The sequence below is a fragment of the Hypanus sabinus genome, chromosome 13 (genome assembly GCF_030144855.1).
Source record: "Hypanus sabinus isolate sHypSab1 chromosome 13, sHypSab1.hap1, whole genome shotgun sequence".
Lineage (NCBI taxonomy): Eukaryota > Metazoa > Chordata > Chondrichthyes > Myliobatiformes > Dasyatidae > Hypanus > Hypanus sabinus.
The window spans coordinates 31,385,672-31,399,255 of NC_082718.1; the positions used below are offsets into that span (position 1 = coordinate 31,385,672).

The following is a 13,584-nucleotide window of genomic DNA, read 5'->3' on the forward strand; positions in this document are numbered from 1 at the left end:
GAACGTGGAGGTGTGAGGAGTGGGAGGGCGGAGTGGGAATGTGGAGGTGTGAGGAGTGGGGAGGTTGGAGTGGGAAGGTGGAGGTATGGGGAGGGGGAATGGGAACGTGGAGGTGTGGGGTGGTGTAGGGGAGTATGTGGAAGAGGCTGAGGAGCGGTGGTCTGAGGGGGAGTGGAGCGGGTGGACGTGGGAAGATTTCCCCGATACTGTGTTATTCTGCCTGCCGCCTCCCCGGGGTGAGGTGGGGGAAGTTCACGTGTATGGGGGGTAGGGGTTGAGTGGAGGAGCGGGTGGGTTTGCTAACCCGCCGGATCTCCCGAGCGGGGAGTGGGAGTGTTTGCTGTCTCTCCGGGGCGGGGTTACCAGAGGGCGGGGGCTTCTCTGCCTCCCTCCCCGCCCGACGCGGGCCTCATGTGACCGGGCGGTGACAGTCCGCCTGCCCGGCCCCGGCTGCTCGCACGCACACACACCGGGGCTCCAAGACAGCGAGCCGCCGGCAGCGAGGAGCTGCCTTGTCCCGCCCGCCCGCTTCCCAAGGTAGGTGAGCTTCAAGCAGACAAAGACTCAGAGTTCCCCCCTCCACTCGCCTGTGCTGATGTTCGATTGTTCCAGCGGACAAGTCAGATCGGAGTGTAAAATGCCTCGGAGTGGGGCAACTGTGAGCAGGTTGTGTGTGGAGAGAAAGAGAGAGTGAGCGCGAAAGAGACAGAGAGAAAGAGAGGAGAGAGAGGGATTCCTGACAAAAGCGTCTGTACAGCCTCGTGTGGCGGTGACAGGTTTCAGGCAGCGTGGTTCGCTTATTGTTACTGAACCTCTCTCCTTCTCCAACTGCACCCCCCCCCCCCCCATTTCTCTGTGCGCTCCTTTAAACAATGTGTGCAGCCTTTCTACAAACGTGCGGACTGTGTAACGTGGTTTTCTCGTTCGGCATTTGGAAATGCGATTCGACAGTTTAATGAGCGAAATGATCACAGCAGAGTCTATTCCTGCTTTTCATCCCCTCCTGGGGGGCGGGGAGGGAGGGAGTCACAAAATATCGGGCGTTTGTGTTGGGTGAGATCTTCCCAATATGGATGTGTCTGACCACACAGATCGCAGGGTGTAGCGTGTGGGGAGAAACACAGCCTCCATAAACGTAACCCTGCCCCACAGGGGTCCCTTCTCTGTTCTGTCTCAGGATTTTTCCCTGGGGTATTCCCTAAGATTGGGGGTGGGGGGAATTTACTTTTTGCAAGCGGTTGAGCGAGCTAGGCTTTAGAGCGAAAGGAGGTGATAGGCGACTTGATATAGGTGTACAAGGTGGGAGACATAGATTGAGTGGAAAAAAAAATCAGACTTTTTCCCCCAGGCCGGAAATGACTAATACAAGACAGCATCATTTTTAAGTCGATTGGAGGACAGCATTGGATGTTTGTCTGTGTTTAATTTTTAATAAATTCTATGGAAGTGAATTTCAGGGTTGTATATGGTGACATATATCTACTTTGATTATAAATTTACTTTCTGTTGGGATGATAAGTAAACGGGACTCTCCACTAAGAGGGCGGAACCAGCGCAAGTGGTGCAGGCCAGCTCGATTTCAAAGGTTTAAGTGTGAATGGTAGTTATGGAGGGCTATGATCCCAGCGCAGGTCGACGAGACTGGGCAGTTTGAGTGGGTGTGCACGGACTAAATGGGCCAAAGGGCCTGTTTCTTGCGTTGCCCTTTTCTATGGCTGCAGTGGTGTATTGATCACATTGTATGCAAATAGGGTCTTAACTGTGGAGAATACGGAGCTGTTCCCCCCCCCCGAATTTTCGGTGAGGTGTATTGATTATTGTACAAGCTTTTATTTTCATTTTCAAATTATAAGTTACATTAAAAAAAATTAAGTCCAAAAGAGGAATGCAAGATCGTTTCATTGAACTTAGAACAGTACAGCACGGGTTCTTTGGCCCATGGTGGTGTGTGGACCTTTTAACCTACTTTGAACTCAATCTAACACTTCTTTCCTATGTGAACTATTCAGGAATCTGATGGCAGAGGGGAAGAAACTGCCCTTAAAACATTGTGTGGGTCTTCAGTCTCTTGCACCTCTCCCAGCAGTGCCATAGGAACATCTTTATCAGAAGCACTGCAGTTGTTCAAGAAGGCAGCTCCTTCTCCCCTCATCTCCCCTACCATAACCAGGGGCATTTAGGGATTTGCGACAGTGTGTGGGGGTAAGGGAAGACTAACAGGAGCTTGTTGATGTGGTGGGGAATTCAGAACACAGTAGTGTGAGGCTGGGGAAATGTGCCAGAAGGTGTTGGGCTTTGGTGGTGCTCCTTGCTCTTTGCGATGTATTTGGGCATCGCTGGTGTTACAGGCAGGTGGCAAGATCCCTCCCAGTCTGGGCAAGAGCTCCAGAGTTCAGAACCAGCACCAACAAGTGGTAATAGTTCCAATGCAGGATGGAGGGGGCAGAGGGAATCTGCAGGCTGCGTTCCCATGGTATGGAGGGGCCTTCCTACAGGATCGGAAAAAGCTGTAAACTTTTCCAAGAGAGCCAGCTCCATCATGGGCAACTAACCACTTCGAAAGGTGATGCCTCAAAAAAGTGGCACCCAACATGTAGGACCCCCACTACCCAGGATAATTCCCCTTCTCATTGCTACCATCCACGAGGAGGTGTAGGAGACGGAGGACACACACTCAATGTTTTAGGAACAGCTTCTTCCCCTCCACCATTAGATTTCAATGATCCACGCACCCACGACCACCACCTCACCATTCTCACTACTTCTCTTTAACATCATTTATTTTTCTACCTTATTTCCTCTTTTTGCACCACATATTTCATTTCTTAAAATGTATATTTCTTATTGCAATTTATCGCATATTTACGTATTGCACTGTATTGCTGCTACAGAATAACACATTTCACAATGTACATCAGTGATAATAATTCTGATCTGATTCTGACTTCTCTGACCTTTGGTGCTAGAGGTGTTTGTGAATTACTGTGGGAGTAGCCCTGAGGAACTGCAGAGCCTGGTCAGTATTCAGGGAGGGAGAGTATGTTGAGTATCTGATTCAACATTCAAAATGATTTAATGCAATTTCCTGTACACAAGTGTAAAGGAGAATGACAGTTACTCTAGATTTGAGGCAGAGCAAAAATGAACATAAGATAAAGAGCACATTAATAAAAAGCACTATAAATATAAATACATAAGATGGCTTATATTTTGTACATCGTGCAAAAATATACAAAATATATTTTGTACTGATAGGAAATGATAAATGATAAAGTGGTTGTGGGGTGTGAAAGGGTGGGTTAGCGGGTGGATATTAAACTGGAGGAAGGGAAGGGGCCATGTTGGAAGAAAGATCTGGATTTTATGGCTGGTCAAGTACACAGTCATAATGATCATCTGTCAATAAGCTGGCCTTCACCGCCCCATCCAGTGGTGTCTTTGTAATCTTCAGCCTCTAGCTCCTGACATTCCGATCATCCTTCTCCCAAGCTAAAGTTCAAAGGTTTAATTAAAACATACTGGAGTACCCGTGAATACAGCCAAACGACACATACCTCTGGGGCCAAAGTGCAAAACACAGTACCAACATTCGTACACAACACAAGGCACATATAAGCTAGCTGCCTCTTCCCTTCCTCAGGGAACTCTCCGAGTTCCCTTCCACTATTTCTTTGAATCCTTTTGTGTCACCAATCCCTAGTGGTGAGGACCAAGAAGGTATGGTCAGCAGAGGCAGAGGAGGGCTTACAGGAACAAACAATGAACCCATGAATGCTACTTCACTTTTTTTTGCTCTTTTTCTGCACTACTTTATTTTTATATATACACCTGTATTTCTTACTGTAATTTATACATTTTTTATTAGGTGTAACAATATACTGCTCCCTCAAAACAACAAATTTCATGACATAGGCCAGTGATTTTAAATCTGATTCTGTTTGGGATGTGTATTCAGTGGATTGCATCAGCTTGCACTGCATGACACAAGTTTTTAAGAGTCATTACAAGGCTGGGGAATGGAACGAAGTGGGCATCGAACTTAGTAACCGTGATGTAGAATCACACAGTAGAGTTACATGTGGGCAGCTGGAGCAACACCACCCTCAGGTTCCACTCCTCATCTCACATCTTCATTCCTTCATTTCTCTGTGTAAACTCTGGAACAGAATCAGGTTTATTATCATTGACATGTGTCATGTAATTAGTTGTTTCGTGGCAGCCGAATATTGCAATACACAAAAAAAACCCTATAAATTACGATATAAAAGTACAGAAGGGGATAGCAAGATGGTGTTCATTGAGGGTAGAACAGGAACTCTCTCACATCACCATCCATTTTTCTGTCATTCATGTGCCCATCTAAGAGCCTCTTAAATGTCGCAAATGTATCTGTCTCTACCAGTTTATGTTTTTCTTGTGAGTGCTGCTTATATGATATTATAGTTTTTGAGTTTATTCTGTTTGGTCATACTTCTGTGAAGAGCTTTGGACTGTTCAGCTATGACAAAACCGTTATTTAGTTACAGGCTTTTGGTATTAAGGCGTGAGCTTGTTATAAACACACAGTGCAAGAAGTACTGAGGAGGGCGTATGTGTGAAAGAGATTTACGACAGTGCAGATAACAACAGGCCTTTCAGTCCACAATGTTGTGTACAACTGTTTACATGTCTGGCCCCCTTCTGCCTACACAATGTCCGTATTCCTCCAGTCTCCATGTGCCTTTTAAACATCTCTATCGTATTTACCTCCATCACTGCCTTTGGCACACACATTCCACACACCCGCCACTCTATGTATTTTAAAAACTTGCTCTGCAAATCTTTGAACTTGCCCCTCAATTAAATGTATGCCCATGTATTAGACGTTTTAACCCTGGGGAAAAAAGATGCAGTCTGTCTACCCTTCTTAGGGCTCTGATAATTCTCTATCAGATCTCCTGTCAACCTCTGCAGCTCCAGAGAAAACAAACCAAGTTGGTCCAACCTTTCCTTATAGCACGTGAGATACCAACCTAGTGAACCTCTTCTGCATCCTCTTCAAAACCTCCGCAGCCTTCCTATAATGAGGCAACCAGAACTGAATGCTGAACTCCAGATTCAAAGTACATTTATTCTCAATGTACGTGCACCGGTATACAACTCTGAGATTTGTCTTCCCACAGACAGCCACAAAGCAAAGAAACACCATACAATCCGTTCAATAATCGGTTATAAACACAAAATTCTGCAGATGCTAGAAATCCGAGCAACACACATACACAATGCCGGAGGAACTCGTCAGGGCAGGCAGCAACGATGGGAAGGAATAAAGAGCAGATGTTTTGAAGGTCTTGGCCTGAGATGTCAACTATTCCTTTCCTTAGATGCTGCCTGTGTGCCTTTAAGTGACTGGCCACTTCCAGTCCCACCATCGAGGAAGCCCGCAGTTATTGTTTATGCTGCCAAGGAGGATGCACAAATAAAAGGTTTGGAAGAGTGTCTGTTAGCAGGAGGGTTATGGCCCAGGTGCGAATCAATGGAACTTGGCAGTATAACAGTTCAGCACGGATTAGATGGGTTGAAAGGCCTGTTTCTGTGCTGTAACACTCTATGATATAGCAGTGCTCTCTGGAGACTGAAGGCTCTCTGGGCTACACATGAAAACACGCTTCAACAGAGCACGCAAACTGATTCCTACTGCTGTTATCTCTGAGAACTGCCTAGTTTGCACCTCCTCTCACTTTGTGCTACTGGCTTCTTGTAGGCAGACTGTTCTCACAAAAACAGCAACAGATGAAACTTTGCTCTTTTGAATTCCCAGCTGTTGCAGTTATAAGTTAATTATGTGCTCGGTGTCAACAAGGTGCCCTAATTGTTAGTGAGGTGGCTGGTGTGTGTGATCCAAAGGCGTCCTGATCCATTAATCCGGGAATGCTATCTCAGTGTGTTCTCTGTGTCGGAAGGCAGAAGGACCTTGGCCAAGAACAAAGCCGCTCCCACACCGCTGACCCAAGCCCGATGCTACCCTGGACTGAAACGGGATCTGCTTTTCCTCTTCAGATGCTCATGAAACCCGCTAATTCAGCCAAACGTTACTGGGATTTAGAGATTTCAATATAACATTCTTTTTCATCGGGAAGGGTCGATGCTACTTGACAACAGCTCATATTTATTTAGACTGGAGCTTCTCAGGATGCCTGGCAGCAGCTCACGGCCAAAGGGAAGGTGTGCACTTGTCTCTGCACAGCAAGATCCCACAAGCGTCTGTTTTAGTGACGTAGATTCAGGAAATAAATGTCAATTCAAAGTAAATCTGTTATCAAAGTGCATGTATGTCACCCTATACAACCCTGAGATTCATTTTTTGCAGGTGTACTCAGTAAATCTGTAATAGAATAATAACCATAACGGAATCAATGAAAGACCGCACCAGCTTCTGCATTCAACCAGTGTGCAAAAGACAACAAACTGTGCAAGTGCAAAAAGAAATAAATAATAATAAATAAATAAGCAATAAATATTGAGAACATGAGATAAAGAGTCCTTGGAAGTGAGTCCATAGGTTCTGGGAACACTTCAATCAAGGGGCAGGTGAAATTGAGTGAAGATATCCCCTTTGGTTCAGGATCCTAATGGTTGAGGGGTAATAACCTGGTGGAGTGGGAGTCCTGAAGCTCCTGTACCACCTTCCTGGTGGTAGCAATGAGAAGAGAGCATGGCCTGGGCAGTGAGGGTCCCTGATGATGGATGCTGCTTTCCTTCAATAGCGTTTTGTGTAGATGTGCTCAGTGGTTGGGAGGGCTTTAGCTGTGATGGATTGGGATCTATGCATTACTTCTTGTAGGATTTTCCATTCAAGGGCATTGGTGTTTCCATACCAAGCTGTGGTATACCCAGTCATTATACTTCCCATTACACATTTATAGAAGTTTGTCAAAGTTTCAGATGTCACACTGAAGTCCTGGGGTTTTGGACAGTACCCTCCCAATCTTCAAAATGATGTCACTTTATTAATCCAAAAATTTGTTGGGAATTCACAGGATGGGTTTGTAGCTAATCTCCTCCTCTGTTTCCCCTCTCTCCTCTAACCACCTAACCATCTCCTTCCTCTGGTTCCCATCCTCCTTCCACCTCTCCCATGGTCCACGCTCCTCTCCCATCAGATTCCCAAATACAGGAGGTTCTGCAGACGCTGGAAATTCAGAGTAACAAGCACAAAATGCTGGAGGAACTCAGCAGGACAGGCAGCATCTATGGAGGGAATGAACAGTTGATGTTTTGGGCCAAGACCCTTCAGCCCTTCGCCTCCTAGCTTCGTATTTCAACCCCACCTCCCCCACCCACTCAAGTTCCCCCTCAGCTGATCTCACCTATGCCCTCCTAGCTTCTTATTTCATCCCACCTCCTCCACCTACCCACATTCCCCCTCAGCTGGTCTCACCTATCACCTGACAGCTTGTACTCTTCTCCTCCCCTGCCTCCACCATCTTGTTCTGGCTTCTGCCCCCTTCCTTTCAGTCCTGATGAACGTCTTGGTCCTGATGACTATTTATTCATTTCCATAGATGCTGCCTGACCTGTTGAGTTAGAGTCAGAGTACCACAGCACAGAATCATGCCCTTTGGCCCATCTAGTCTATGTCAAACTGCTATTCTGCCTAGTCCATTCAAACTGTACCTGATCTATAACCCTTCATACCCCTCCCACCTATGCAGTGGTCCCCAACCACCGGGCCACGAGGAAACGATATGATTTGGCAATATGAAACGAAACGATATGAGTCAGCTGCACCTTTCCTCATTCCCTGTCACGCCCACTGTTGAATTTGAACACACGCGAGGTCACCCGTCGCCTAAACGCAGTGATGCCATCGCGCCAGGGATCACTGGTTGGCCTCGGGTAATGGTGAGAAGTGCCGATGTTACTGGCCTGGAGCGCGGACAGATGGGCGCGGCCTCTAAACCTGTTTAGCACACCGAATGTTCGTGGGGAACCCGGTGCTAAAATATTCGCAGACGACCTAATTCGGGCTCAGGGTTTCGTAAGTAGCAGAGCAGCTACCTCACTGCGATCTACTGAAAGTCATCCTTTGAGCCAAACTTTTGTCGGCCGATAACTCCTGCAAGGGGGGTGGGCGCACACCCTGTTGCACTCCTCACTTGGTCAGTCGGTCACTCTCTCCGGACTGCGACCGCCGCGGGCCCGGTACGGGGACCCCCGGCCCTTACCCTGTCCTCTCACTGGTGTGTTGCAATGCTTTTATATGTTCATAGGAGGAAAATATGCGCTGTGTGTTTAATATCCAAAAGTCACTTAAAATGTTATAATGCTATTGACTTATCACTATATTCATGCAAGGAAAATATGCGCTGTGTTTAATATTAAATTCGTTAGATAATCCCTTTTAGAAATGAAATTGAGTGTATTAGCCGCTTATAAGTGACTTATAGTTGACTTATCACCTATATTCCGGTCGTGATTAACACCCCCCCCACCGTTGGCCAGTCCACAAGAATATTGTCAATATTAAACTGGTCTGCGGTGCAAAAGAAGGTTGTTGACCGCTGCGTCTATGTACTTATCCAAACTTCTCTTAAATGTTGCAATCAACTACACATCCCCCACCTCTGCTGGCAGCTCACTTCACTCTAGCACCACCTTCTGAGTGAAGAAGTTTCCTCTTAAATATTTCACCTTTCACCTAAGATATCTGGCTCTAGTCTTACCCAACCTCGGTGGTAAAAGCCTGCTTGCATTTACCGGATCTATTCCCCTCATAATTTAGCATACAAGGCTTGTTTTGCTGTTGTTGTTTTGTTGCTTGCTGTGTTCTGTGTTGGTCTGCCAAGCATTTGTGGGCATGCTACAATGGCACCAGAATGTGTGGTGGCATTTGTGGGCTGCCCTCGGAGTATCCTAGGGTGTTGTGGTTGTCAGTGCAAATAGCACGCTTACCTGTATGTTTTGATGCACGTGTGGCAGGTAAATCTGACTCTGAATCTCCCCTCATTCTCCTCCACTGTAAAGTCCTAACCTACACAACCGTTCCTTATAACTCAGATCCTGGAGTCCCAGCAACATCCTCGTAAATTTTCTATGTCCCTCTACTATTGTTTTTGTGCTGTCCCAAGTTTGGAGAAACGTTTACTATGCGTTTGTTGGATTTACATGTGTCTGATCATTCTGCAACTCGGTCAGAGCAACTGCTGACACTACCCAGAGTCTTCAACATCTACAAGACATGATCATCTCACACAGCAATGCTCACCCCCATCCTGGGATTGGAATCAAGTTGTTGCAGTCACACGTACCACAATACCGTGAGAAGTGTTTGTCTGTGTGCTACCCAGACAGATCATACCTTGCTGAAATACATTCAGAGTTCAAAGTAGATTTATCATCAAAGTAGGTATATGTTACCAGGTACTACCCTGAGATTCGTTTTCTTGCAGGAATTCACGGTAGAGCAAAGAATTACAATAGAATCAATGAAAACCTATACACAAAGACTGACAAGCTAACCGATGTTCAAAAGAAGTCAAACTGCAAATAGAAGAAAATCCAGTGATAATAATAACAAAATAATACTGAGCATATGAGTCACAGAAGTCTTAAAAGAGAGACCGTAGGTTGTGTTCAGTGATCAGTGTTGAGTTGAGTGAGGTTATCCATGTTGATTCAGGAACCTGATGATTCTGGATAATAACTGTTCCTGAAGCTGGTGGTGTGCGACCTTAAGCTCCTGCATTTCCTTCCCGATGACAGCAGCGAGAAGAGATCCTGGCCCAGATGGTGGCTGGTCCTTTGCTGCTTTCCTGTGGCAGCGTTTCTTGTAGATGCTCTCAGTAGTGGGGAGGGTTTTACCCGTGATGGACTGAGCCGTACCCATTGCTTTTGGTAGGCTTTTCCATTCCTGGGAACTGTTTCCGTACCAGGCCATGATGCAACCAATTAGGATGCTGTCTAGGTCGTACAAAGGGATACGCCAATGCAGGATATAGTGTTACAGTTAGAAAGTGCAGTGCAGTTAGAAAATTGAAGTGTGATGGCTAGGAGGAGCTTTAATCAGTGTGAATTCCACATAACATTTATTCTGATCACAAACGTGAGAAAATTTGCAGATGCTGGAAATCCAAGCAATACCCACAAAATGCAGGCCAGGCAGCATCTATGGAGGGCAAAAGTCCTGCTGAAGGGTCTCAATCCAAAACGTTGACTGTTTACTCTTTTCCATAGATGGTGCCTGTCTGGCTGACTTCCTCCGGCGTTTTCTGTGTTGCTAACATTTATTCTGAGCCAGTTTCCTACTGACAACAGTACTTGGCAGCATAAACATACATTGACAATAAATTTACTCTCACTTTGATGTCTGTCCCAACAGAAGAGCTTCACCTGAGCACTTCTTTTCCTTCTTGGGCCCTTAGCTTCCAGTGGAGCCTAGGCCATCTCCTTCGTCCAAAGTCGTTCATCAATGTTTCTGTAATCCATTGCATCTACTGTACGGGGGATAGGTCTATACAGCTTCACAAGAGCCCTGCAGGCCGCCCTTACGTGTTTCCACATCTCACGACAGGACATAGGTTTGGTGTTTTGAGAGGCCTAAGCACATACAGAAGTGTATAGAACCATGAGGGGTATAGACAGGGCGAATTCGTTCAGTCTTTTTCTATTGGGTTGGGGAAACCAAGAAATAGAGGGTAAATGTTTAAGGTTGGAAGGCAGAGATTTAATAGGAATCTCTACTTTACACAGAGAGTCCGTTTATGGAATGGACTACCAGAAGTGGTAGTTGAGGTAGGCCCAATAGCAACTGCCATATCCTGGCATACCATGCCAGGGGCACCACTGTAGGGTAGCGGCTAGCACAACACTAGTACAACTTGGGATGTTCGGAGTTTGGAGTTCATTTCTGATGTCCTCTTTAAGAAAGTCTCTGTGTTCTCCCTGTATGCACGTGGGGTTCCTATGGGTATCCCATTTCCTCCCACAATCTAGGGACGTACCAGTTAGTAGGGTAATTGTGCCCCATGAGTTAAATAGAGGTTGCTGGCCGGTGTGGCTCACTGGGCCAGGAGGGCCCGTTCCACTCTACATCTCTAGGTAATAAAAAAAATCATCCGAATGAATGTGACATGTAATTGGGGAATTAATCTGAAGTTTTTAAGATGTACTGGCGTTTCCCCAGCAGTTTGCTTGTGACATCTATTCAGTCGAGTCAGTAATAATGTCTTAAACTACTTACACTTTAACGTCACTGTTGCCCTGGAGATTGGGTTGTCAGCCATCTTGTACTTGGAGATGCCGTTGAGATGGAGGTCTTGTTTCATTGATTGGTTCATTGCAGATTGCACTGATGAGTTTCAGAGCTGAAGAATCAAAGTTCAATGTAAACTTATTATCAAAATACATATATGTCACTATATATACTAACTTCATGCATTTTTCAAAGCATTTAAAATTCAAACTGACAAGTAAATTTATTATCAAAGTACATATATGTCACCGTATACAATCCTGAAATTCATTTTCTTTTGGGCATTCTCAGTAAGTAGAAAGAAACACGCCAGATTAAAGGAAAAACTGCACACAACAGATATGACAAAGGTGCAAATGACAACAAACTGTGCAGATACAAAGAAGAAGAAGAATAAATATCATGAGCATGAGTTGTAGAGTCCTTTAAAACTCATAGGCTGTGGTATCAGTTCAGTGTTGAGGTGAGTGAAGTTATCCACTCTGGTTCAGGAGCCTAATGGTTGAGGGGCAATAATTGTTCCCAAACTTGGTGGTGTGGGACCCAAGACCTGCCGGATGGTAGTAACGGGAAGAGAAGAGGGTGTAGCCTGGATGGTGGGGGGTGGGGGCGTGGATTCTGCTTTTCTTGTGGCAGTGCTCCGTGTAAATGGGAATGATGCAGCACATTTCCTGTTGTCAGAGTGAATGTCTGACGTGAGCTTGTAAGCGTCAAGCCTGCTTGGATCTGCCTATCCACAGAGGTACCATGTGTAAGGAAAAAGTTAAATGTGAATCCCGCTTGGTTTACAATAAAATGAAATGTAAGTGAGGGTAATGTCTCGGAGGGTAAAATGGTGAGTGAGCAGGGCTGGGTATGAACATTGAGAGGTCACGGTGCGGTTATACAGAATGCTAGCGAGGCACCATTTGGAAGTTTGTGTTCAGTCTTGGTCACCCACCTTCAGGAAGCAGTGCAGAAAAAAATTACAAGAATGTTGCCAGACATTGAGGGCCTGAGATATTGGGCGAGATTGGACAGGCTGGGACTTAGTTCCTGAGAGACGGTGTATAAAATCGTGAGGGAATCGAGTAGCTACACGCAGCCTCACTCCCCAGATGGGGGAATCAGGAACCAGAGACCTCACGTTTAAGGTGAGAGGGGAAAGGGTTTCAAGAATTTCAGTTCTGAATTCTATTTGCTTACTTTTATTGTTTGCCGAGACTTTTCATCAGGACAGTTTCCCTGAGTATCCTCTCCGTAACAATGACGAAGAGTCTCGGCCCAAAATGTTGACTGCTTATTCATTTCCGTAGATGCTGCCCAACTTGCTGAGTTCCTCCAGCGTTTTGTGTGTGTTGCGGTGAGGTAGTGTTCATGAGTTCAATGTCCATTCGGAAATCCGATGGCTGAGGGGAAGAGGCTGTTCCTGAATCGTTCAGTGTGTGTGTCTTCAGGCTTCTGTATCTCCTTCCCCGATGGTAGAGGAGCCTCTACTAGGTCCCTGCCAGGAACCTGTTTTATTGTATGTACTTGAGCTAGCGATAAAGCAGCTGTTGCCTCAGGCTGAGAGCGCCTCAGAACATGATTCGCCAGCTCGGGAGAGAGAGAGAGAGGACATGGAGTTGTTCAAGTTCATTTGTCGTCTGACTGTACATTAATACAGCCAAACAAAACAACATTCCTTCAGACCACGGTGCACCCACAAAGCACAGCACATAAACCAAAATACTACCACAAATATGTTAATAAGATATCATTCAAAATGCATGTAGTGTGCAGCACAGGTAACAGAAAACAGCTCGCTGTCCTGGTGACGAGACCTCAGTGGTGTCAGGGTTTTCATTAGTCTCACAGCCTAAGGGAAGAAGATGTTACCCAGTCTGACACTTCTAGTCCTGATGCTTCCCCCTGAAGAAGCTTGCTGTCCCTTGAAGGACTGTGAACCCGTAATATTCTATTCCACAGCCATTACCGATACTCTGTCCTGGAAGAGATTCCATGCAGAGAGAATTACTTGGAGGAGGTGGAAGGGGTGATTGGGCAGGAAATGGGAGTTGAAGTCAAGAATGGCTTGAGAGGCCGAAGGGACTCTTGTTTCTTCTCTTGAAGTGGAATGTGAAATCTGGTCAGATGGCTGCAGCTTGACCAGATTTTATTCAATAGACCAAATGGCTTCTCCCTGGGTCATGGAGGACTGGTAAAGAAGGGATGGCTCTTTGACTTTACCCAGTAGACCCGATTTTGTACGTGTGTGCGAGCGAGAGAGAGAGAGAGAATTAGCATGTCAGGGTGAGGTTTGATTCCCTACCCTGCTAAACGGCCACATAAAATACAGGACCACTTAGGCCATTCAGCCCATTGAGACTACT

At 45.9% G+C, this 13,584-nt stretch overlaps 1 protein-coding gene across 1 annotated transcript in view; it reads left to right on the forward strand.

The window, feature by feature from the left end:
* Positions 1-378: 378 nt before the first annotated feature.
* The window catches only part of fam107b (family with sequence similarity 107 member B), a 67,677-nt gene continuing 54,471 nt past the window's right edge, over positions 379-13,584 (forward strand). Inside the window, exon 1 of the mRNA XM_059987416.1 lies at positions 379-537. The gene's annotated coding sequence lies outside the window, so the exon portion shown is untranslated. The remainder of the gene's footprint in view (positions 538-13,584) is intronic.